This window comes from Dama dama, chromosome 23 (genome assembly GCF_033118175.1).
Source record: "Dama dama isolate Ldn47 chromosome 23, ASM3311817v1, whole genome shotgun sequence".
NCBI lineage: Eukaryota > Metazoa > Chordata > Mammalia > Artiodactyla > Cervidae > Dama > Dama dama.
Window position 1 is genome coordinate 44,072,868 of NC_083703.1, and position 25,584 is coordinate 44,098,451.

At 42.5% G+C, this 25,584-nt stretch overlaps 1 pseudogene; it reads right to left on the bottom strand.

Moving 5' to 3' along the window:
- Positions 1–2,324: 2,324 nt before the first annotated feature.
- Positions 2,325–16,348, bottom strand: LOC133044375 (prostaglandin F synthase 1-like; annotated as a pseudogene).
- Between the last annotated feature and the right edge of the window lie 9,236 nt (positions 16,349–25,584).

Genomic DNA, 25,584 nt, shown 5'->3' on the forward strand with positions numbered 1-25,584 from the left:
TGAAACATGTGTATTATCAAGTGTGAAACAGATCACCAGTCCAGGTTGGATGCATGAGACAGATGATCAGGGCTGGTGCACTGGGACGACCCAGAGGGATGGGGAAACACATGTGGATTCACGACTGATTCATGTCAATGTATGGCAAAAGCCACTAAAATATTGTAAAGTAATTAGCATCCAAATAATGAAAATAAAGGAGAAAAAAAAAAAAAGAATTGACTCCTTGGAAAAGACCCTGATGCTGGGAAAGATTGAAGGCAGGAGGAGAGGAGGATGACAGAGGATAAGCTGGTTGGATGGCATCACCAACTCGATGGATATAAGTTTGAGCAGGCTCCAGGAGTAGGTGATGGACAGGGAAGCCTGGCGTGCTACAGTCCACGGGGTCACAAAGAGTTGGACACGACTGAGTGACTGAACTGAACTGAGGTTTTATAATGTGATAATTAGGTGTGCATATATGTGGTGTGTTGTGTTAGTTCCCGGGTCCCCATTTTAAAGTTGAAGTGAACGTCCCAGGTGATACCTGAATACTCAGTGCGTTGAGTGACCTGAGAAAAGCCTTGAGTCTAGGGATCCTGGATCAATGACTGTAGGCACTCAGCATCCCTCCTTTTCTCGGGAGGGAGGTGTTTTCTGTACATTACATGGTAGCAAACATGCCCTACATGTCTCTGCAGGGTAAGGCTATTTGTTATACAGATGAAGTTGTTTTGGATGAAGGGTAGTTAGTGCCTCTTCCTGATAGATGTACAGAAAAGTGAGAGAGTGTGAGAATTATCTCAACAGGCACTTACTAATTTCTAACAGCTAAATACTCCTGATTTCATTCATAGTCTCACCCTCCACTAGACTATCGACTCAAGAATTTAATTTGTTGTCCATTTTATTGATAAAACAGTCTTACTAAAAATATTCAATAAACTTGTGCTGAATGAATGGCTAAACATATAATAACTAATCAAAGTGTTTAGCATAAAAAAGAACGCATATATATACATATATGTGTGTGTATATATATACACATCTGAATCATTTTGCTGTACTGCAGAAATTAACACAACATTGTAAACCAACTATGTCTCAATAAAAATGTTTTAAATAAAGAACTAACAGTTTTTAAAAATTAAATAAATTGAAAAGATGTACTGCTTTATAAAATGTGTGCATACTCAGTCATTAAATCCTGTTCAACTTTTTGCCACCCCACAGACTGTAGCCTGTCATGATCTTCTGTCCCTGGGATTTCCCAGGCGAAATACTGGACTGAATTGCCATTTCCTTCTTCAGGGACTCTTCCCGATCCAGAGATCACACCTATGTCTCCTTCACTGACAGGTGGATTCTTTACCACTGAGCCACCTGAGAAGCATTATAAAAAGCTAAATATAATACCGTAACTTTTTAGTTTATTTTCTATTGAAGTATAGTTGAATGACAATGTTGTTTCAATTGCTGATGTACACAAAGTGACTCAGTTATACACATATATACAATCTTTTTCATATTCTTTTCCATTATGGTTTACCATAGATAAATATTGTTCCCTGTGCTATACAGTAGGACTTTCTTGTTAATCCTTTCCATATATAATAGCTTGCACCTGCTAACTCCAGCCTCCCAATCCAACCCTCTCCCAACCCCTTGACCCTTGGCAACCATCAGATAACACTTGATAGCTTACAAAAATCTTATGCGAAGTAAAACCTAACTATACAACCTGCATATTGAAGATAATTTCAAATTATAAACAGAAACACACGTTTGTATAGGGGAGTCATGAAGGTATGAAATAAAATTTATATTTTATGGCAGAAATTTAAATATGAAAAATTCTTCTGTGCCCTTTGCACCCCTCTTTCCTCACTGTGGGTTGTGGGTCTGCATTATACATATGCTGGACCTCTTCCATCAATGTGAAGACCTGCTCAACCATAAAGAGTCACATTTCTCCTAGCATCAATAAGATAGCTCCTTAAAAGATAAATTTCTTCTCGATCTTATAAGGGGTCACATGACTCAACGTGATGACACTTAGATGTGTATTATGTATACTGTCAATAATACGTTTTTTCATGTAGAGCCCTCTGTCTCCAAAACTTTCATCCCTGTACCTTGACTTTTAGAAGACAGAACAGCTATCAGAGTTTTCTGGGTTATAGTTCTCAAATTTGGCTCAAATACAATGTTCTATTTCTTTCTTAGATTGATTCATTTTCAACAAAGTAAAATGCACCAAATTTATTAAATGGGTTAATCGGGTTATCTTTATTTTCTATCTTTTCTCCTTTATTTTTCAAATTATTCTATTATCAGGAAAAAACTAGTACCCATATTTGAAATCTTGATTAGTTCATAAAAGATTTTTAAAGAAAAACAAGCTTTCAAAAGTTCAGACACTTAAACATCTCCACCAAGTATAGAAATGCTCTTCACAGCCCTAGAAGCAAGACGTTCAGGTAGAAGGCATGGTGGACACCTCACACAGTCAATATTCTTCAGAAAATGGATACTCAGGGTGACCAATAGCCCTGAAAGGGGAGGAGAATTGATTTATTAAATCTGTCTTGTTGTCATAAAGAGCACATTCCTCTGTTGATGCAGTCAGAATGGGTTCAAACTCGAAATCTACAAAACATTCCCTCCTTCTCCCCCAACAGGCACACACCACGTGTCTGCTTCATGTGCACACTGCACCTCCATGTCCAACCCCAACATTCATGTGTAATAATTACTCCACAGTGACTTATATAGTATATAATTGCATACAATTTATATGGGAGCACAAGACCTAGGGCTGACTTTGGAGGTCATTTCAGACACAGGTGGAACTTTCAACCCTAAGTGATGAGAATAATCACAGTTAAGGAACACCTTGCTCTTTTTCATATAAACATTCAATGAAAAAATGTTGAGCATACCCAAAATACAGGATGCCTCCACTGAGGAATTCCTATTAAACTGAAGAAATACCACATACACCTAAATAATCATACCTATAAATTGTGATTATTATTTTCTTATTTTATATGACAACACATTATTTATTCATTAGTATTACTGCTGTTATCTTTACTTATGGCCTGATTTATCTTTCTAACATGGTCCTTTTCAATTCAATTCATTAAAGAGTGCATTCAGAGCAATTCCATGTGCCAAAAGTTGTGCTCTTGACATAAACCCACAAGGATGAGTAAGTCTAGGCACTCACAGCATAGTGAAGGAGAACACAGAACACACTTAAAAGCCTTTGAGAACAGAAGAGTAACTTTCATTTATCATTATGTCTTTTCTCAGAATCATGGTATACTCGTAAACACATGTATATGTGCATATAAATATCTTCTTTAAGAGCAAGAAGGAGAGCTTTGAGATCTTTCATTTGAAACTAAATATTCATTTTATCACTAATTTGTATTTGCTTCTCTCTAAAATGTTTTCCAATATCTCTCTGGTTGATTAGCCCTCTTTCTCTTCAATCCTGACATTCTCCTGCAGTAATTAGGCAGCTGGAATCCTAGGTTTGTGACTAAGTCAAAATCAAGGAGGTAGGGGCTCCCCAGGGGATGGACTCCTGTGGGACAAAGGCAGCACTAGATTCAGTCTGGACTCAAGAAACTAGAGACCTAGATGATCTTACCAGGGTGTGTCCTGCTAAGGACACAGCAGTCACTCTCTGGAGGGTCAGTTAAGCTCATGATCTACTTGCACTTCATTTGGTGACATTACAAGGATGAAGAAATGTTTTGTAACAGAGGGGAAAGAGATCGATTTGATTGAAATGGATGGTGTCTTGGTACCAGAAATGCTCATTAGGGAGAAAAACAATAAGACACTAGGAGGAGGGGGTGCAAGCAGGCCCACTGTGACTACTCAGTAATAATGCTTGTTGGCCTTCGTGGGTCCCTCCTCCAAAAAACATCAGCAATACATTTACAATTGTGTTAGGATAAACATGTGGACTCCCGGGTGGCTCACTGTTAAAGAATCCACTTGCCAATGCTGGAGATGCTGAAAATGTGGGTTTGGTCCCCGAGTTGGGAAGATCTTATCCCCTAGATAAGAAAATGGCAACCCACTCCAGTATTCTTGCTGGGAAATCCCAGGGACAGAGGAGCCTGGAGGGCTACAGTTCCTGGGCCACAAGGAGTCAGACACAACTGACCATACACATACGTTAGGATAAACATGATCGTAATCCAAGATGGATTCTTTATTACACAGTCCTTATTTATCATTTCCTCCTGATTCTACAGCGATTTAAAGGTGAAATATTCATGTAGGTGCCTGGAAGAGCAGTGGGCTACAGGCACTGTGCTCTCGGTGTCTACTAGGTCCCTCAGCCCTGAGAGGAGCTACACCAGGCACAGGATTACAGGCGCAACGTTGTGAATTCACCACAATGTCAAATCTGGGGATCTTACTTATGGGTTGTCCTGGGCCCCAATCACATTTCTGTTGGTGATAAATGGAGCCCTGGAGGAAACCTCTGGTCTGAGGTCTGCAGGAAGACCCTGGTTTCCTCCTATGCTGGAACTCAGGACATCCTCGCTAAAACTAAGTTTTAAGAAAGCTTATTCCTCTGCTGAGCTATATGCTAGAGAAAACAGTGTGTATGTGTGATATATACAAGTCACTTACTGTTGAAAATCATGGTATCTTATATTACGATTGAGGCCATCGATTGCTTTCATATCCTCTGGAGTCAGTTCAAAGTCAAACACCTGGAAGGAAGGAAGAATCACATTAACCTCTCCCTCAAGGAGCTGGCCTCCCCCTGGGGACTGGAGGACTTCCAGATGGATGGAGACAAGAAGAGGGGACAGGGAAGCCATGTCTGTCATCAGCTTCCAGGTGAATGAGCCTGGGACCCTCTGCTGAGTTCTCACCTCTCCTTCCTACACCTTCTCCTTTTCTGTCCACCTTAAACAGATTATAGTGCATCAGTCTCTTGTCTTTCTAAGTGAATTATTTGAGACAGAAAATTAAAAGACACATATCTTATTTCAAAAACAGAGGGGCAGTTGGACCATTCAGACAAAATACCTGCATTTCACCATGCATTAAACTGTTTTTCTTCTTCCCAACACCCCCTAAATATAACTTTGAACTTAATAAGAATTGTAAGGAGGACCCCTCCCTCCGAAAACCTACCCAATAATCCCATATCAAACTTACTCATTATCTATGAGTAAATCTAACCAAAAAGGATTATGTAAAGTCTTTAAGGAGATAAATTATGAAATGTGCTTAAAATATTAAAGCACACCTAAATAATTAGAAATTCATCTCATAACCATAGCATGGAAATCTTAATTTTGAAAAGAAATCAGTTTTCTCCAAAGCATTCTAGTGTTTCAAGGCACCATGAACCTAAGACTTAAACATGCAGTCTTTTGTGAGAGTTGGGAAAGTGATACTAAATTTACATCAAGGAACAACTAGTGAAAAGTAGCAAAGATCTCTTTAAGGAAGGAGAATATACCATTCAGAAAAGCAAGACTTATTTTCCACTATAATAAGTGCAGAAAACTGAGTAGTTAAATAGAAGAGAGGTCAGAAATGTACTTATGGACACTTGATATATGACAGAGTTGACAACGAAAATCTGTAGAAAAATATGAACCTTTAGTTTTCTATTTAAATATATATATATATATATATCCCTTTTCATGTCTTATTAGACAATCAGTTCCAGCTATATTACAGAATCAAATATTAAAGGAAACAGTTTTTCAGGGGACAATTTCCCTTACCCTTGACTTAACCTGAGCTGTAACCTGCCTTGGACAGTGATATCTGTATTGGACTGTGATATTTGCCAGAAGTGGTGAGTCAGTTCTGATTCCAGACATGAAGAGGGTTTTTCCCCACTCACTGACTGCGGATCATAGCACTGTGCTGAGATGAAGACTAGGTTAGCTGACCACAGTCTAGCCAAATATATATGAAAAACTAGATGGAGAGGCGTGCAGGCTCCTCTGACAAGAGCCACATCCACCTGCTAAAGCAGAACTACCGGGCTGCTCTGCACTGAACTGCAAATGCATGAGAGTGCCCAGCCAAGAGGACGACAGCTGGGCTGAGTTCAGGCTGATCGACAAACTATGGAAACAAGAGAAGCATCACTAATCTCTGCATTAAATCCTGAAACTGGTGGGAGTTTCCTTATAGCTATGACTAAGAGTACGATAATGGTTACGATAATGGTCTCCTACACACAAGTCAAAAGAGAACTCCGCAAAAATGGGCACAGCCTTGAATAGGAAATTTGCAACAACAAAAACTCACGGAGAGTAAATGTATAAAAATGAAGCTACATTACTATCCAGGGAAATGTAAAATAAAATCATGATAATTTAGAGGTTCAAGATCACTGCCGTAACTTGTGTGTCCCCCAGATTTACATGTTGGAAACTTCACCCCACTCTGATGGTGTTAGAAATGGGCCCTTGAAGAGTGATTAATTAGGTTATGACAGTGGGGCCCTCAAGAATGAGATTTAAACAATATCATATTCATATAAGAGACTTAGGAGAGCTCTGTCGCCCCCTCCACCAAGTTAAGATACAAGGAGAAGCCTGTGACCTGGAGGAGAACCCTCACCTGACCACATGGGCACCCTGATCTCGGATCTCCACCTCTAGAACTGCGAGACTACAAAGTTCAATTGTTTCTATGCCACACAATGTGGTGTCTGTTAGAGCAGCCTAAATGATCTATGAACATCACATAATGCAATTTTGTCAATTGAGAACAAAGAAAATGAGATGTCATTTGTACAAGGTGATAGAATAAATGGTTGATGTAATGCAGAAACAAAAATCTGTTTTCTGTCCAACCTGAACACTCTCCAGTGATGCCACTTTTCCTGTTGCCATACAACACATTCATGCATTGAGAAGAATAGGTAACTTGTCTTGATTCAAGAAAAGTCTTGAGAGATGGACAAAGAATGACCCTCGTGAAGGATATTCCTTAGGAGCCCTCTGCCCACAGCCCCACTCATCACCTGTATGTTCTCTTTGATCCGCTTCTTGTTGAAACTCTTGGCCAGAACCACAACCCCACGTTGTATCTGGTAGCGAAGGGCAACCAGAGCTGGCATTTATTTGTGCTTTTTGGCAATGGCAGAGAGAACCGGGTCCTCCAAGAGAACAGGATTGTTTGAGTTCACCCTGGAAGGAAATTCAGAAATGCTGAGGAGCTGAGACTAAGTACTCAGTTCCGAACGAGGCTTCTCAAACAGACCAAGTAGGTTCACTCTAGACCTATGCTTCTCAAACTGTGCTCCCTGAGCCAGCAGCATCAGCAGCACCTTGGATCTTGCTAGAAATGCAAACTCCATGGCTTAACTGCAGACAAACTCAATCAGGAACTCAACTGTGGCACCTGGCAGTCTGTGTTTATAAAGCTCTCCCAGGCATTTGATGCATGCTTGTGAGAGCAATACTGCCAGTCTTGTGGAATTTGTTTGTTGTTATTGTTTTTACTTCTCAGTAGTTGTTTTCCTCTTATAATTACAGCTCTAAAGTACAAGGGCATGAAAAGAAAATGAGATGGAGAAGACCAGGAAAATTAAAAATTTTTGCTGTTCTCAAGTGTTGATAAAAATTGAGTTGTCCAAAAATGAGAACTATTCATTTCATTGTTGTTTGAATTATGCAATACTCCTACAAATAAATGTTTACTAAAATGATTCGACTTGTTATTTTTTGATCATCATAGACCTGGGAGGTATTTAATATTATCCTGATTTTAGACATAAGGTAAGGGAAGCTTGAAAAGTTTATTATTCATTAGTAATGTATTCATTAGTTAATAAATAAGTAAATCATGACTTAAGTTTATATCTTAGTTCTCTACTATGGAATTATATATAAATTTCTTGCAGACTTGCATTTTAACATTTTACAACAAGATACATGATATGTAAAAATTGGCTGGGTGATGGATGGGAAGACAAAAGAGAAGGGTTTCTCCCATCTCTCTTCTCTTCCCCTGCCAAATAAGAGTTATCTCCAGAGCACTGTTACATTATGATAAAGATAGTTCTTCAAAAATTGAATTTTAGAGAATCTCTTTGTTGTCTTCAGTGATGTTCATACCTTTCTGGTAATATTTGGGATCCCAGAGCAGCATAAGCAACTAGGACAATATCATGGGACTTGCAGAACTCTAACAGTTTGCTCTGGTTGAGGTAAGGGTGACATTCCACCTATAGAATGGAAGATAGATGAGTGTTAATTTATATGAAAAGAATATATTAACATTATGAAGATCAAAAGTTTAATAAACTCTAAAGAAAAAACTGTGTCACATCAAATTACAACTTAAAACATCAACCTGAAGTCATGATATTTTTTAAAAAAAGAAATTTTATTGCTGTCCCCTGAAAAGATAAAAAAAAAAATAATGACATTCTTGAGAAAAAGCAACTCTAGGAACCAGATCTCGGTTGCTGGACACCACTAGGACACATGCCTAATTCCAGATCCGGGAGAGGAAAAGAGCTCTCAGAATGGTGGACATCAAACTGTGCCAGACAGCAAGAAATTGCACAAAGGCTTATGAACAAATGACTTAAAGACAAAGGAACTGGTGACATTTGGGTAGACTTGAGCATCAGAAGGAATCATGAGTGAAAACAAGTATAGCACACAGAGTAAATAAAAATCCCAGAAGCCCTAGTGATAAGAGAGTTGGAAAGAACAAAAATATTTTCCTCCAGAGCTGATGATTATTACAATAAATCCTTTCTCAGAAACTGACAATTAGTGACAAGGAGTTAAGTTTTACCCTGTCTTGTAGGAATAAGTGTGGAGGCTTCCCAGGTGGTGCTGTTGTAAAGAACCGACCTGCCAATGTGAGAGATGCAGGTTTGATCCCTGGGTCAGGAAGATCCCCTGGAGGAGGGCATGGCAACCCACTCCAGTATTCTTGTCTGGAGAATCCCGTGGACAGAGGAGCCTGGCAGGCTACAGTCCACAGGGTCGCAAAGAGCCAGACATGACTGAGCACATGCACATGCATACTAATTAATGTCAAAAACAACGAGAAATACAATGCATCTGTCAAAAGCTCGTCTAGATATTTTGGTAACAGAATGCTTCGGTGGTCATTCTAGGTGAAAAGTGTGAGGCTGTCACGGCTAACACCATGGCAGGCAGCCTAGATTAGGAGTAGGCCTGGTTTCCCAGGGTAACATAATAATCAGGCCTCCTAGAGCCAGCCAATCAACATAAGCCTAGCCAGAGAAAAGGGAACCTATCAGGGGAAAGCTGAAAGCCCCATGTTGGGCCAACAAAAATTACCTTGCAACTGTGTAACCTATCAGCTTGCGCCAACTACCCACTGTGTAACCAATCCGATTGCACCAACTACCTGCTGCTTATTTTGACCTAATAAATACCCGAGAGAACTGGGGCTTGGGGCCTTTCGTCCTCACACACCTGGTGAGGGCGGGGGGCCCTGGCTCGAGTCAGTAATAAATTCCCCTATTGCGAGTTGCATTGTTTCGAGGAGTCTTCTTTCCCGACCGGAGACTCGGACTACGGGCAGAACAAAAAGACCTCGAGAAACGTGGCTCAGTGTGACATGGGAACCACATAAGATATAGGTCAACAAAGTGTTATAGATCTTTATTTATTAAATATATAATACATAATAAATACATAAAATTAAATATATTTATATTCCCTGTTGTAATCTTAACTCTTCTAATATCTGACATTTATCATAATAAAAATATGGACAAAATTGATGTTAGAATCACATTAATATTTTAATTTCTAAAATTGAAAAAATATATAATTGATATATGTATATTTCTTGAATTTTATAAGCTACTCAGCTTGCAAAGAATTCTGCTGTAGGAGATTCTTTATCCTTGACTTCAAGTTGTACATTAAAGACATTATGGTACATTTGGAATAAGACCATTTCACCAGGATAAAGATTACATGACATATATATCACATCTCAGTTATATATGTAGATAGGTCAAACTTAGAATTAAACATTAGAGAGATGGTCACCAGGGGTTGGGAGGAAGGAGGAATCCAGATTTGCTAATCATGCGTGTGAAGTCTCAATTATACAAGATGAATAAATTCTAGATCTGCTGTACACCACTGTCTGTATAGTAAACAACACTGTATTGTACTGAATACTTAAACATTTTTTATGAGGTTAGATCTCATGTTTTGTCACCACAATAAAGTAAAAATAGAGCCAAAAAAGGAAGAGTGCAGAAACAGACATAGACAAGGTGTGCTTAACCAGTTCATTTTATGATGGACATTGATGGGAGAACCAGTCCAAGACTGAGTAAATGATAAGATGTGCTCTAAGCTAAGTAAATGTTCCTGAGTGAATATCTACAAATAGTATCACCATAAGCCTTTAACTTCATCCATCTGACTTGACAGACCTTCATCATCTCCAGCAAACTTTCCTGTACTGTGCTCCATGATGAAGACCAATGAATGTAGAGACACCAAGACTAAGTTTTCAGGCATCCTATGGACATAGACCCCACACAAACACTTAACACCTATCTCCGCTGATTTTTCCCTTTGCTATTTACTTCTCATTCCGTGTTTTCATGGTCTTCGATCCTATACACAGTTCCCTTTGAGGCACTTTCCCATCTGATTAGTGATCAGCCTTTCAACTCTAAGGACCTGCTTCCTCTAAGTTCTGGAGGACTAGTCTAACCCCCTTTCCCTCACCTCCATTACCTTCCCTCAATTCCTACCACAACTTAGTGGGAAGTCCTCCCCATAAGTTCCACCCAGATTTTATCAAAGATACTGTTATGGATTCTATTCACACCATCCAGACAGAGGCTCAGCTGTGTAGAATCTTCTGTCCACAAAGGTCGGATGAACAGGAGGGGAGGACAGACAGACATCAAGCTCCAGTGCAAGGAGGAGGTTCTGAAGAGCAAGAGGGAGAGGAGCTGAGCTGCTCACCTGGTTGCAGACAGGCTTGTACTTGAGCCCCGGCTTGTTCAGGATCTTCTCCAGCTGCTTGTGGTTGAAGTTGGACACCCCGATGGACTTAGCCAGCCCTGTGTCCTTACACTTCTCCAGGGCCTGGGAGGGAGGGGTGGTGAACAGTCACTTGGAGTGAATGATAGATCAAGAATAAATGTTGGAAAAAATCTGTAAAAAGTGTCTCATGTCAAGAATTAACATTGATTTTAAGAAAGAAAAAAGGAGAAGAGGGTCATGACACAAGAAGAATTACCATCTCTTCGTTAGAGAAACCACAGAGAAGACATATCACAAGGAAGGAAAGAGATGTCTGTCTTCACTGCCCCATATTCTCCTCCACTGTTCTTCTCTGTGAACATTTCAGCAATGGTTCCTCCCCACAACCCCAGCATCCCAGCCCTTAAGTTCCTGAACTACTGAGTCTGATGGTCCACAGCCCATTCTCACAGGTGGAAGAAATGAAAGAATTTTCCCCCACCTAGCTCCTCATCTGGGCTTTCTTCTCCCCAGACTCACCTCCCACATGTGACAGAGATCCACCGAGTCAAATATCAGTTTTCCACTTTCATCTTTTGGAACAAATTCATTCCCTGGCTGGAATAGAAGCAATCATTGCAGAGCTGTTACCAAATGATTTCTCTACATTTAGCTAGGCTGCCGCGCATGTCTAGACCAGGCACTAAACCTCTATGAGATAGGTAAAGCAATATTCTAGATACCAATATCAGAAAAGTGATTTGCAAATGGAGTTATGAGAAATGTCTTCAGGAGGCAGGCTCCCACTAATCTCTTACACCTAATATATCTTTTAATGAATATAATTTTCATACATTGTAATGGGGGCTATCAGTGACTTATGTGAATATTTTTCTGCTTCTCATACTTTGCTCTTGGAAAATGCCTCTCATGCTGGGAATGGGAGTAAATTACATGGCTTTATTTCCAGATTAAAGATTGCAAACTTGACCTGGGCTAGATAATCAGACTTCCTTTTCCCTCTGAGCATCTGATGCACTAGGACAGGCACATGAAACAGCAAGACTCTGTTTAGGTGGATACGGAATGTAGAAGATCCAGACATGCTCTCAAATTTCATGAGTATGAACCTTGAGTTGCCCCCAAGGCTATATTTGCCACTAATGGAAAGTGTTCAGTGAAAATAAAGCAAAGCAAGAGTAATGACAGGATAACAGATTTTTTAAAAGGGTTACATTACTGAAGAGTATTGCAAATCCTTAAATCTATCCATGGCTGGGATGTGCCATCTACATAGTCAAATAGACTCTTCTGCATAGGATGGCTTGAGTAGATTTCTGTAACTTAAAATCAAGAGTTCTATGTAATACATTTATTTTGTTGTTGCTGTTGTTTTGTTTTTGGATACAGCCTGCCAGATCTTAGTTCCCAGAGCTCCTTCCCTCAACTTGACTTGCCTCAGCAGTGAAAGCATGGAATCCTAACCACTGGACTGCCAGGAAATTCCCGTTGCAGTTCTTAATGGCTAAGTACAGTCTATAATCCTCATCATGAAGTCAGGCAACAGTGTAGGCAATATTTCTTAAGTCGCTCTAAAGGCTGGGAGGTTTAGACCCACCCAGAGGGAGCACCACCAAACCTGTTCCCCTTGAAAGAGTGAAAGGGGAACAATTCAGACTGTGCAAGTGTGAGGTAGTGTCATTGCTCACCACTCTGTACCAAACTGTCTTCATGAAATCCCCAAGAGATTCAGAAGTCATAATCAGGGATGTGTGCTAAAAATGTCCATTTATATTTTCTCAAGTTTTTGAGCAAAGCACATGAGATTATTATTGAATGCCTTTCTCTGGGAGGCATGTAACAGAATTAAATATTCAAGGAAGCTCAGTAAAAAGATGATCAGAAATGATTATTTGGGGGGATTCTACTCTAGTGCAATCATCTCTTCAACCTACTAAGAAAATCTTAAGTCAACCATCCATCCAAGTTTATAAGCACTCTGAGGCAAGAAAAAAAATGATTGAATACAAAAGCAGATTGCTAACCTTCAGCACACTGGAGAATGAATAATATAGAGATCAACATAGTCCAGTTGAAGATTTTTCAGTGACTTTTCCAAGGCTGGTCGGACCAATTCTGGTCGAAGGTAAGTGCACCAAAGCTGCAGAGGTTAAACAAAGGAAGCTGCATGAAATGAGTGCTGTAGCTAATTTTTTTTGTCTCATTTCACTTAATAACTAGACATTTTTTATTGGTTAGAAAGGGATGACAACTAAAATATTGCCCCCTTTCTTCTAGAGTTCAATTTTAAGTCTACCCTACCCATGTAAACTTCATTATTTGAATTTATCATCATTCTACTCTTCACAAAAAATGAAATGAATCAAGATATAAATAACCTAATCAAATAATTACCAAGCCCACCATCTGAATTATGTTTGAAAGATATTCAGAAGACAAACAGTCTATTTTGATCAAATAGTCAATCATCTCAGAAATAATTAGTATTACATAACCTAGGGGAAGGTGCTTTGAACATATTAACATGTGCAAAACATAATTCTACATACTTTGGCTAGATCTTGTGTAATATACAAAGTGAAGCCCTAATGCTCTCTTACTGATGGAGCTGAGGTCTGAGATTCAGAATGTGAAGAAATTTGAGAAAGTCTCCCAGATGATAAGGAAACTATAATCTAATTGTACTTCTTTCTGTTTGATTCATTAATCCATACTAAATCACACCACTCTGGTAGGTTCAGAGAAGTAAAGTGATTTAAATTAAAATTAAAATTTGAACACAGCAATGATGAAATAGTTATAATCACTCTCTCTTTTAGGAGGGGGAAGAGAAGAGGATACTAGATTTAAGATGTAAATATGTGCAAAAAAAGCTGTATCAATAAACAGCATTCACCTAAGTACTGATCCTATTACCTGTCACCTTCACACAATCACTGCACACATGTGCACACACACACCACACACAGCACCTTTGAAGTGTAGAATATGTCTTCTCTCTTCACAGTGCCATCTGCAATCTTGCTTCGAATGGCCTGGCCAACCTGCTCCTCATTTTGATACAAATGAGCACCGTCTACATGGCGGAACCCAATCTCTATAGCAAATTTGGTGGCCTCCAGAGCTTCACTCTTAGGAACCTACATGAGTAAGAAAAGGAGAAGTTGAATATCCACATGATTAAGAGATTGCCAAGCCATGAGACTGATCATCCCAAGAACCAACTTTTCTTCATGCATTTGGTTCATTCTGCAAGTGTGTGGTGATGAACCCATGACAGTTTCTCTGAATGTTCCTGGTCAGTGCTTAAATGGACACCCAGGAACCCTTCAACCCCAGGTGACCAGTGGATGATCTCAGGCATCAGAGGACCCAAGACCACCTCCAGGTTCAGTCATTTGCTGATACAATCCAAAGGACTCAAAATAAAGTTGTAGTCATGTATACAGCTTACACTGTGAGATGTCTGGGGCAAAATCAACTAAAGTATGAGGGCATGGTAAAAGTATCAAAGGCTCAGCTTGTGGCTCAGCTGGTAAAGATCTGCCTGCAATGAGGGAGACCTGGGTTTGATTCCTGGGTTGGTAAGATCTCCTGGAGAAGGGGAACGCTACCCACTCCGGTATTCTGGCCTAGAGAATTCCATGGACTGTACAGTGCATAGGGTCACAAAGAGTCGAACACAACTGAGAGACTTTCACTTCAATTCACTTTAAAAGCGTCAAGAAACCAGGTGAAAGCTTTTGAGACCTCTGTCTATAAGTGCAGCCACACAGAATACACCTAAAACTATCTATTCAAGCTGTAAAAAGTGATGTTCTCATATAATTATCCATTGCAAATGATTACCACAATTAAGCTACCAGAAGATCCATAACCGCGCATACATTACTTTTGTGTGTGGTGAGAACATTTAAGATTTACGCTCTTAGCAAATCTCAAACAGAATCTATTATTATTAACTAGAGTCACCATGCTGTATATCCGGTCTCCAGCCTCATGTATCTTATAAGTGAAGGTCTGTACCTTTGACAAACATCTTTCCATTCTTGAGAGCCTTGTCCTTAGTTTCTGAGCATTATGTCTCTATGCTTCTATGAGTCAATTTTTTTAGATTCCACCTATAAAAAGATCATGAAATATTTGTTCTCTATGCCTGGCTTATTTCATTTAATGTTCTCCAGGTTCATCTGTGTGGTTGCAAATGGTGAGATTAACTTTCCTTTTAAGGCTGACTAATATTGTATGTATGTTTCTATAATTCAGAATCTTTTGTTTTCAAGGAGGTAGATGTTTGGTCTAACTTTCCTCTGTTGGGTCTCAGTCCTGGTTTTCCTTAAGATCACTTGCCTTGTGGGATGTACTAAGAAATGAACAAAAGAGCTTCAGTAATGACCGGGACCCTTCCCTCTCCTCATCACACTTTGCACTATGAATAACCAAGCCCTGTATTCTGTCTGCAAAATGTCTCTGAATATTGTCTTCTGTTTTAGAAATTAGAAAAGTGAGACTCAAAGTTTAAGGACCAGTTCCTTGTCACAGCTACATACTCTAAAGACAAGATGGACAGCAAACTTTCTGGGGTCAGGTCTAGAGATGTGTTCACTAGCACCTCTTATGCCTGAGTATTGCAGACTATAATAAAAAGACACTGAAAATCCCAATAGTTCAAAGTTGGATGTAAGATAGCTTATCCCCTCAAATGATACTAAAGCTTCCATTAGGAGATGTTTCCAAGCAGGAACAGATGTACAGGGCAAAACACAACTAGTGTATCTTTCCTGGCATGGATCAGGCACCCCACAGTAGAAAATCAATTCTTCCCATTAGTTTTCTGTCATCTCCTCTTCAGTAAATTTTACCTCAATACTTCTCTGGGTTATGTCTTTTTGGAAAGAGGAAAGAGTTCTGGAATTAATGAAATATACAGAGAAACCTGGCCATTGCAACCTCTCTCAAAGCAAAGTAGCTGACAGGCAGTGTTCTCAACAGCCAAGTCTCACCTCTTCTGCCAAGCTGGGAAAGAGACAGAAATTGGAGGGGAACTCAGAGTATTCTGCAGGTAAGCACAGCCTCAGACCCTGATGCAGAGTGGAGCCTGGGTCTTCTCTCCTGGTTAGTGGAACCATGTGATCCTCCCAGGGTCACACAGGAACTCAGTACTTGACAACCCAAATCCCTTTCCACTCATGTCACATCCACTACTATTTATATTATATCTCAACCCCAAACCACTACTCTTACCTCCTCAGGTGCATAGGTTCCAAATCCCAGGACAGGAATGAAATGGCCATCATTAAGCTTCACCTTCTGGCTTTTGGGATCCATTGCTTGTTGCTCCTCTGAGTAAGCAGACTCTGATTTTTTTCTTCTGCCTTCAGAGGTTATAAATAACAGGAAGTTAACACGCCAGCTGCACTGCCCAGTGTTTGCAGATACATTGTAGGAGGAGGAGCATGAATAAACCAATAGCTTTGGAGATAGAAGAAGATTGAAGTCAGTTAACTTGTTTGATTTTTTTTTTTTTTATCATTATAACCTTAAGTATCACATAATGATGAGATGGGCTAACAATTATTGACCATATGTTACATGGAAACTTCCACATAACAATCATTTCATTTTTCTGATTATGAAGCCCAATCTTGATTCAACACCAACTGAAACAATTATCTTACAGCATTAACACCCGCACATATACAAATCACACAGTTTAAAAGTGTTTCATATTAATAAGCATGTTTCAAAATGTAATCCCTTAATAAAGAATCAAAACATCAAATGAGGAGAAATTTGCCTTTTTATATTTCCTAACAGCAAGTTATTTTTCTTTACAGACCTGAGAAGGGTGAAAATCTGTAAAGGATTCTAAAGCTGGGCATTTCGTCAAAGTGCTTACTGATGTGTGCTGTGCCTAGTTGCTAAGTCATCTCTGACTCTTTGCCACCCCATGGACTGTAGTTTGCCAGGCTCCCCTGTCCATGGGATTCTCCAGGCAAGAATACCAGAGTGGGTTGCCATTCTCTTCTGCAGAGGATCTTCCTGACCCAGGGATCAAACCAGGGTCTCCTGCATTGCAGGCAGATTCTCTACTGTCTGAGTTACAAGGAAGTCCCCTGCAGAGAAGGGTATGTATTATAGGTATATTTACATATGGGGCCAGGGAAAAAGGAGTAAGGGTGGAGACATAGACTAGACCATGTATAAGTAAAACCCTGAGTAGAACTGGGGTGTGGTTTTGGGGATAATAAGGCATTCAAAAACAGCCACAAATTCAGGAGAATCAGAAAGCTACCCATGGGCCAGGCAAGATGTTGACTCAGGAATGAACTGAGTTGCTCTTAATTTTCCTGTTGGGCTGATGCCTGGACTAGGAGCATGGCAGGACAAGGAATCAATCTGCCAAGAGCAAGTATTTGCCTCATGTTTCAAGTAGCCAATATGAACACACACAGACACACAAGAACATTCACACTCAGCATAGAAGAAAGGAAGGAAAGGAAGGAAGAAGGGAGGAAGAAAAATAGAAAGGGAGAAAGAAATAAAGAAAGGAAACAATGATCCAGGAAAGGAAGTGTGAGGCGAGCAGAAGTAACGCAGCTTAAATTAGGAGTAGGCCTTCCTAATTGGTAAGATTATCAGGCCACCTGGATACAACCAATTAGCCAATTAGGACCAATTAGCTTTCACTTAATACTGACCACTGGTTGCCAATTAGGAAATTAGGAACGGGGCAGAAACCCCCAGGAAAGTCCCGTGCGCGCGAAAGTATTGACCAATGAAATTGCTTTGCAAACGTGTAACCAATCTGCTTCTCACCCTATAAATTTGTGTAACAGCTTGGGCTCGGGGCTCTCTGACCCGCACCACTGCGTTGGTTGCGGGCGGAGAGTCCTGACTCGAGTCAGTAATAAACTTCCCATCCTGTGAGTTGCATTGTCTTGGAAGCCTTCTCTCTTCCCGCTCGGGGATTCGGACATCGGGCATAACATTTGGGGGCTCGTCCGGGATCCCTTTACCGGGGGAAGAGAACACTTCCAGGACAGAGGGGAAGGATAGATAATAGCACCGGTGCTCAGGAAAACTCAGGGGGCCCGAAAACCCAGCACTGTGTTGTCAGCTGTCCGTGTGTTTGTCTTTGGCTCTCCGTGTTTGTGTGTGTGCCTGCATTGTCTCAGGCAGGACAGGAAGTCCAGAGTAAAACCGGGGCTCTGCTGCAAAGCAGGGAGGTACCTGGCACAGGAAAAGCCCAGAGTAATTCCAGGGCCCTGCTGCAAAGCAGGAAGGTATCTGGCACGGGAAAAGCCCAGAGTAATTCCGGGTCCCTGCTGTAAAGCAGGGAGGTATGTGGCACAGGAGAAAGCTTTCTCTAGCCGGTGTAAGGCCGAGGCCAGAGAGCGCGCTGGAAGGCAGCCGGCTCTGCGGGAAGGAGAGTTCCTCTCCTGATCCCGAGTCTGGTCTGGTCAGGGGGCCCAAAAACCCAGTGCTGTATTGTCGGCCGATGTTTGTCTGTCTGTGTGTTTGTCTTCGGCTCTCCGTGTTTGTCCGTGTTTATGTGTGTGCCGGCACTGTCTCTGGTCTCATTCCTACTCTGACTCGAGTTTCAGTGAACAGGCGAACGGTTGTGGGCGCAACTGATGAGTCCTGGCCAGGACTACACTCTGGCGGACTCTGAAGGCCCTACAATAAGTGAGCCTCAGTGACTAGAGCCCAACCAGGTGAAACTCTCCTTTCACTACGATTGTCAGCGGCTGTTGTAGGAGAAAATTCTGGCAGAAGTGTGGAAACGGGTCCCAGGGGTCAACGGGAGGCCAACCACCCAGCCTCATCTCATGGACGAGGGGTTTCCTCTGTTGCAGTCTAACTGGGATTTTGAGCGAGCGGAAGGTAGGGAGCATCTCCAAGTGTACCGCCAGACTCTGATGGCAGGCCTGCGGGCCGCAGCAAGAAAGCCGACAAATTTGGCAAAGGTAAATTTAGTAAGGCAAGAGCCCACTGAGAGCCCGGCAGCCTTCCTAGAGAGGTTAATGGAAGTTTCAGGCAATATACACCTATGGACCTCCTAGAGAGGCTAATGGAAGCTTTCAGGCAATATACACCTATGGACCCCCAGGCTGAGGAGTCACGTGCTGCAGTTCTGTTAGCGTTTGTAAATCAGGCAGCCCCAGATATTAGGAAGAAATTACAAAAGATAGAGGGATTGGGAGAACAGACGATACAGGATTTATTGAAAACAGCTGAAAAGGTATTTAATAATAGGGAGACCCCAGAAGAAAGGGAAGAACGAATTCGACGGGAGGAAAGGGAATTAGCTGAGAAGATCAGGAAGGAAGATAGAGAATATAGAACAAGGGAAAACCGGAAGAACCAGAGGGAGCTAGCCCAGATTCTTTTTGCGGGGATAAGAGCCAGAACAGAATTGAGGGAACCTCGAGACCCCTGGACGGGAGAGAAACAGAAACCAAAAAAGCAGGCCCTAAAGAAAGATCAGTGTGCCTACTGTAAAGAACAGGGGCATTGGAAAAACGAGTGCCCTAAGAGGGACCTGAGGAGAGGAACGACCCAGAGAGAGAAAATCTCCCCTAGAACTCGAGTTCTATATGCGGGGGAAGACAGTGACTGGGGGAGTCAAGACTCGGCACCCCTCCCCGAGTCCTGAGTAACCATACATGTGGAGGGGAAACCCGTTGGCTTCATGGTAGATACTGGTGCCCAACACTCTGGTTTAAATCAAAAACTGGGACCAATGTCTAAGAAAACCAGCTTGGTGCAAGGAGCCACGGGGACAAAAAGATATTATTGGACCACAGAACGAAAAGTAGATCTGGGGACCCACCAGGTGTCCCATTTGTTTTTGGTGATACCAGAATGCCCAGCCCCTCTACTTGGAAGAGACTTGTTGACCAAAGTTAATGCTCAGATTCATTTTGACCCTGGGAGAATGATGGTCACGGATGGACTTGGACAGCCGATACATGTCTTATCCCTAGCCTTAAGAGATGAATACAGACTTTTTGCGCCAAAGCCCTCAGACTATAGCACTAGATGTACAACCGTGGGTCCATAAATACCCATTGGCCTGGGCAGAAACGGCAGGAATGGGACTAGCCAAACAGAGACATCCAGTCGTCATCGGGCTAAAGGCCGGGGCAACTCCTGTGAGGGTGAGACAGTATCCCATGAGCCAGGAAGCTCAGTGGAGGATCACTCCCCACATTCGACATATCATGGATGCCGGAATTCTCAAGCAGTGTCAATCCCCTTGGAACACCCCCTTACTGCCGGTGAAGAAGCCAGGGGGGACAGATTACCTGCGAGAAGTCAACAGTGAGTGACATACACCCCACTGTCTCTAACCCGTATACCCTCCTGAGCAGTTTGCTGCCTGAGTACACTTGGTACACTGTGTTGGACTTGAAAGATGCCTTTTTCAGCCTACCCCTGGTGGCCCAGAGCCAGGAGACATTTGCCTTTGAGTGGACCGAGGGGGAAGGCTAACCGGTAATCCCACAGAGGTTCAAGAGGCTCTGAGTGAGGACCTCTACGAATATCGGACTTGCCACCCAGAGATCCTTCTGCTCCCCAGCCCTTGCCCTGCCTAAAGATGGGCAAAGGAAAGCGGGAGCCACTGCGGTAGAAGAGTACAGTTGTGAATATGGCTCCACGAAGTTTTATGCACTGTGTGGCTTTGGTGAGGTCTTAAGTTGTGGTCTGACACACACTGCTGTTTTTCCTCTGGATTTAGTGAAATGCCGTATGCAGGTGGACCCACAGAAGTAGAGGAGAATGCCTGTCTGTGGCGCACATCACTGTATTTGGCTGCCTCTGCCAGTGCTGAATTCTTTGCTGACCTTGCTCTGGCTCCTATGGAAGCTGCTAAGGTTCGAATTCAAACCCAACTAGGTTAACAGATACCATATACCGTGATGCCTCAAGAGACTTGGATTTAGAGGTGTATGGAAGGGACTCTTTGCCCGCATCATCATGATCGGCACTCTGACTGCAACATCTATGATTCTGTGAAGGTCTACTTCAGGCTCCCTAGCCCTCCTAGTCTCTGAAGAAGACACTCAGTAGATAAATGATGGACTGAATCTGCGTGTTGAAAATGCAACTGTATGAGAGATAATTCGGGCTTGCAAAGCATGCCAGCTAATGAGGGCAGAGAAGAAGCAGCACACAGGAACGAGGTATTGAGGAGAAAAGCCAGGGCAACACCGGGAGATAGATTTCACTGAGGTAAGGCCAGGCAAGTACGGGTATCGCTATCTGTTAGTTCTGGTAGATACTTTCTCAGGGTGGGTGGAAACCTTCCCTGCTAAGGGAGAGACAGCAATAGTGGTTGCTAAAAAGATCTTAGAGGAAATAGTGCCTAGGTATGGGCTGCCAATGACTATGGGCTCTGATAACAGACCTGCCTTTGTGAGCCAGATTGTACAAGGGCTGGCCCGAGCTCTGGGGACGAAATGGAAGTTACATTGTGAATATAATCCCCAGAGCTCAGGACAGGTTGAGAGAATGAATCGGACTCTAAAAGGAACTTTGACGAAGTTGGCAATAGAGACTGGTGGGGACTGGGTGACCCTCCTTCCCTTTGCACTCTTTCAGGCATGTAACACCCCTTATAAGCTGAATCTTACCCCTTTTGAGATTCTGTATGGAAGACCCCCTCCTGTGTGTCCTACATAACCATGTTTGGAAAGTGATTCAAAAGATACACGAGGATCAAAATAAGGGGGCCATCCCCTCACATGATATTGGCCCAGGTGATTGGGTTTGGGTAAAACGGCACCAATCTAAAGTATTAGAACCTAGATGGAAAGGCCCTTATGTTAGTCTCCTTACCACTCCTACTGCTTTCAAAGTCGACGGGATTGGACCCTGGGTTCACTGCAATCACGTGCGGCAAGCCACACCGGAAGAACAGGAAAAAGCGCGAGAATGGAAGGCGAATCCTCACCCGTCAAATCCTTTGAAACTGAAACTCGTCCGCCAGGAGGTCTCCTAATTCTCCTGCTGATTATGGCAGGAGCTGAAGCTGTGTAACCTCCTGTGATGGGCCCCAGGAATGGGACGTAGGAAACAGAGATTTGGTAGCCCCAAGTGTGGCGCAACCCGCAGGGCCAAGTACCTCAGATATGGGTGAACCAAGCTTTACTATCTCTGCAAGGCCAAGGGCTTTCCTCCCTATGAGCTGCTGTAGATGAAGAGAATCAGTCATTTAGAGAAGTCTTTGACTTCCTTGTCTTAGGTGGTCTTGATTAGAAAGAGAACGGGAAGCCCAGCAGAGATGGTTTGAGTCTTGTTTTCAACACTCCCCCTGGCTGACTACCTTAATTTCCACCCTCCTGGGTCCACTTATAGTGTCAGTGGCCCAGGATGGAAAAGAGGAAGATTCCTCTACTTGAACAACAGACAGGGGGGGATGTGAGGCGAGCAGAAGTAACACAGCTTAAATTGGGAGTAGGCCTTCCTACTTGGTAAGATTATCAGGCCACCTGGATACAACCAATTAGCCAATTAGGTCCAATTAGCTTTCACTTAATACTGACCATTGGTTGTCAATTAGGAAATTAGGAACGGGGCAGAAACCCCCAGGAAAGTCCCGTGCGCGCGAAAGTATTGACCAATGAAATTGCTTTGCAAACGTGTAACCAATCTGCTTCTCACCCTATAAATTTGTGTAACAGCTTGGGCTCGGGGCTCTCTGACCCGCACCACTGCGTTGGTTGCGGGCGGAGAGTCCTGACTCGAGTCAGTAATAAACTTCCCATCCTGTGAGTTGCATTGTCTTGGAAGCCTTCTCTCTTCCCGCTCGGGGATTCGGACATCAGGCATAACAGTAAGGAAATAAATCAGCACCAAGTCTTCCTGAACAATCACAGGAGCCACATTCAGTGCACAGTGAGTGTCACACACTGCCCTGGGGAGGAGCTCCAGGTGGGCAAGAGGACGCTGAGCTCAGATCCCCCAGGAGCTGAGGAACAGGGGCTCAGAGGTCCTCCCTGGAGAGACCCATGAACACCACGCAGTGGGCACTGCAGCCCTGGGATGACCTCAGGAGGTCACAGCCCCACAGCTGCTGTGAACCCAGGGGGACCCGCAGGAGGCCCAGGAGCCTGACGCCTCTCCTGAGCCATGAACCTACTCCTGCTCCTGGAATAGGCTGAGGGGGTGGCAAGACTCTTCCCAGGACTCGGCCAGTTTACTGGGCAGCCTGTGTGACCCCTGGCCAACAGATGCCCCCTCATCACCTCTGGATCCAGTTCCCAAGTGGGCAGTGGGGGGTACAGAGCCAGCTGACACCAGCAGGACATCAGGATACCGCAGTGTGGCCATCAGACAGGGGCCTAAGGAGCAGGATCTTGGGCTCTGATGGTGTGCCAGGTCTGCACCACAGGCACGGCTGCCCACACCAGGGGCTGCTTCAGCACACCTCCCTCCATCTCTGCCACCTTCTGGGGCAAAGGTGCCAGAGTGGGGGAGGGGGGTGCACTTCTACAAGTTAGAACAAAGTTAAGGCCACAGTCAGGGCTTCTGCTTCAGCGCCTTGGGACACACCTGGTCCAGTAAGGTGTGGACAGCCACAGAGCACAAGAAAAGCCTCTGCTCACACTTGGCCCTGGATCTAGCCTCCCTCTCAACCTCCCACCAAACTGCCAGCTGCCAGTACACCCTGGGAAAGGCCTGACCTTGGCCCACTTCTGCTCCAACTCTGCCCCAAAGCCTCCAGGGACACAGACTACAGACTGCACAGGGACATGTCCACACAAGAACACCCCTGCAAGACTGGTATAGGTAACTTTTTCACCTAACTTCATACAGTTGGAGGAAGTTAAGCAAATTGAGAAGACAGAGGAATTTGTTCAAGTTAAAGAATAAGAAAAAAAAAAAAAGCCCTGCAAAAATAGGTAACTCACCAAAATAATTTACCATATTTCAAAGAATTAGTAATAAGAATTCTAACTTCACAAGGGAAAAGAATAGATGAATACAATGAAGAGTGTTAAAAAGTAACTAGAAAATATTAAATACAATAACCAGTCAGAACTGAAGATTATGATAACTCAGAGAGAAAAACACACTAGGAGGAAGTAATAGCAGGCTAGGTGATACAGAATTCAGAAGTGATCTAAAAGATACCATTATTGAAATCATGCAATAAAAATAGCAAAACGAAAAGCAAAATTTGAAGAAGAGAATGGTTTAATGGGAGGGAGGCTCCAAAGGGAGGGGACCTATGTATACAAGTGGCTGATTCATTTTGTTGTACAGCAGAAACTAACACACCCTTGTAAAGCAATTATCCTCCAATTAAAAAAACAAAAAGAGAACCGTTTAAAGGACCACAGGGACAACATCAGGTATACTGACATCCACATTCTAGGAGTCCTAGAAACAGGAGAGAGAGAAAGGGGCAGAAAAGACATTTGATGAAATTATGACCCCAAATAACCAGAACTCAAAGAAGGGAAAAGTTATCCAGGTGCAGGAAGCACAGAGAGACTCAAACAACATGAAACCAAAGCTGCCCACACCAAGATATATCACAGTCAAAATGACAAAAGTTACAGATAAAAGAATTCTCAAGGCAGGAAGAGAAAAACAACATGTCACAGACAAGGAAAACCACATCAGATTATTGGCTGATTTTCCTGCAGAAACTATGTAGGCAGAAGACTATGCCATGATCTTTCTGAAGTACCAAAAGGAAAAAAAAATGCAAGATAACGTACAAGATTATCATTCAGAATTGAAAGAGATCTAAAAAACTTCGTAGACAAGCAAAAACTAAAAGAATTCATCAATAATAAAATAATCAGAAAAGAAATGTTAAAGGATCTTCTCTAAGTGGAAAAGAAGATGCTACCAAGAAGTAAGAGTTTATAGGAAAGGAAGAATATGACATCAAGAACACAAAATGCGAGAGGAGAGTAAAAAATGCAGATCCTTTAGAATGTGTTTGAATCTAAATGGCTATCAAATTAAAATGAGGACATACAGCTTGAATTTAACATATATGGACCCCACAGTAATCACCAGTCAAAAGTCTACAATCAATTCACAAAAACGAGAAAGGAACACAAGCAAACAACTAAAGAAAATCATTAAACCACAAGTTGCTGTTGTTCAGTTGCTCAGTCACGTCTGACTCTGTGACACCATGGACTGGAGCATGCCAGGCTTCCTTGACCTTCACCATCTCCTGGAGTTTGCTCAAACTCAAGTGATGTCACCCAGCTGCCTCATCCTCTGTCAGCCCCTTCTCCTCCCGCCTTCAATCTTCCCCAGCATCAGGGTCTTTTCCAATGAGTTGGCTCTTCACATCAAGTGGCCAAAGTATTAGAGCTTCAGCTTCAGCATCAGTCCTTCAAAAGAATATTCAGGGTTGATTTCCTTTAGGATTGGCTGCTTTGATCTCCTTGTAGTCCAAGGGTCTCTCAAGAGCCTTCTCCAGCACCACAGTTGGAAAGCATCAGTTCTTCAGGGCTCAGGGTTCTTTGTGGTCCAACTCTCACATCTGTACTTGACTACTGGAAAAACCATAGCTTTGCCTATATGGATGGACCTTTTCTGACAAAGT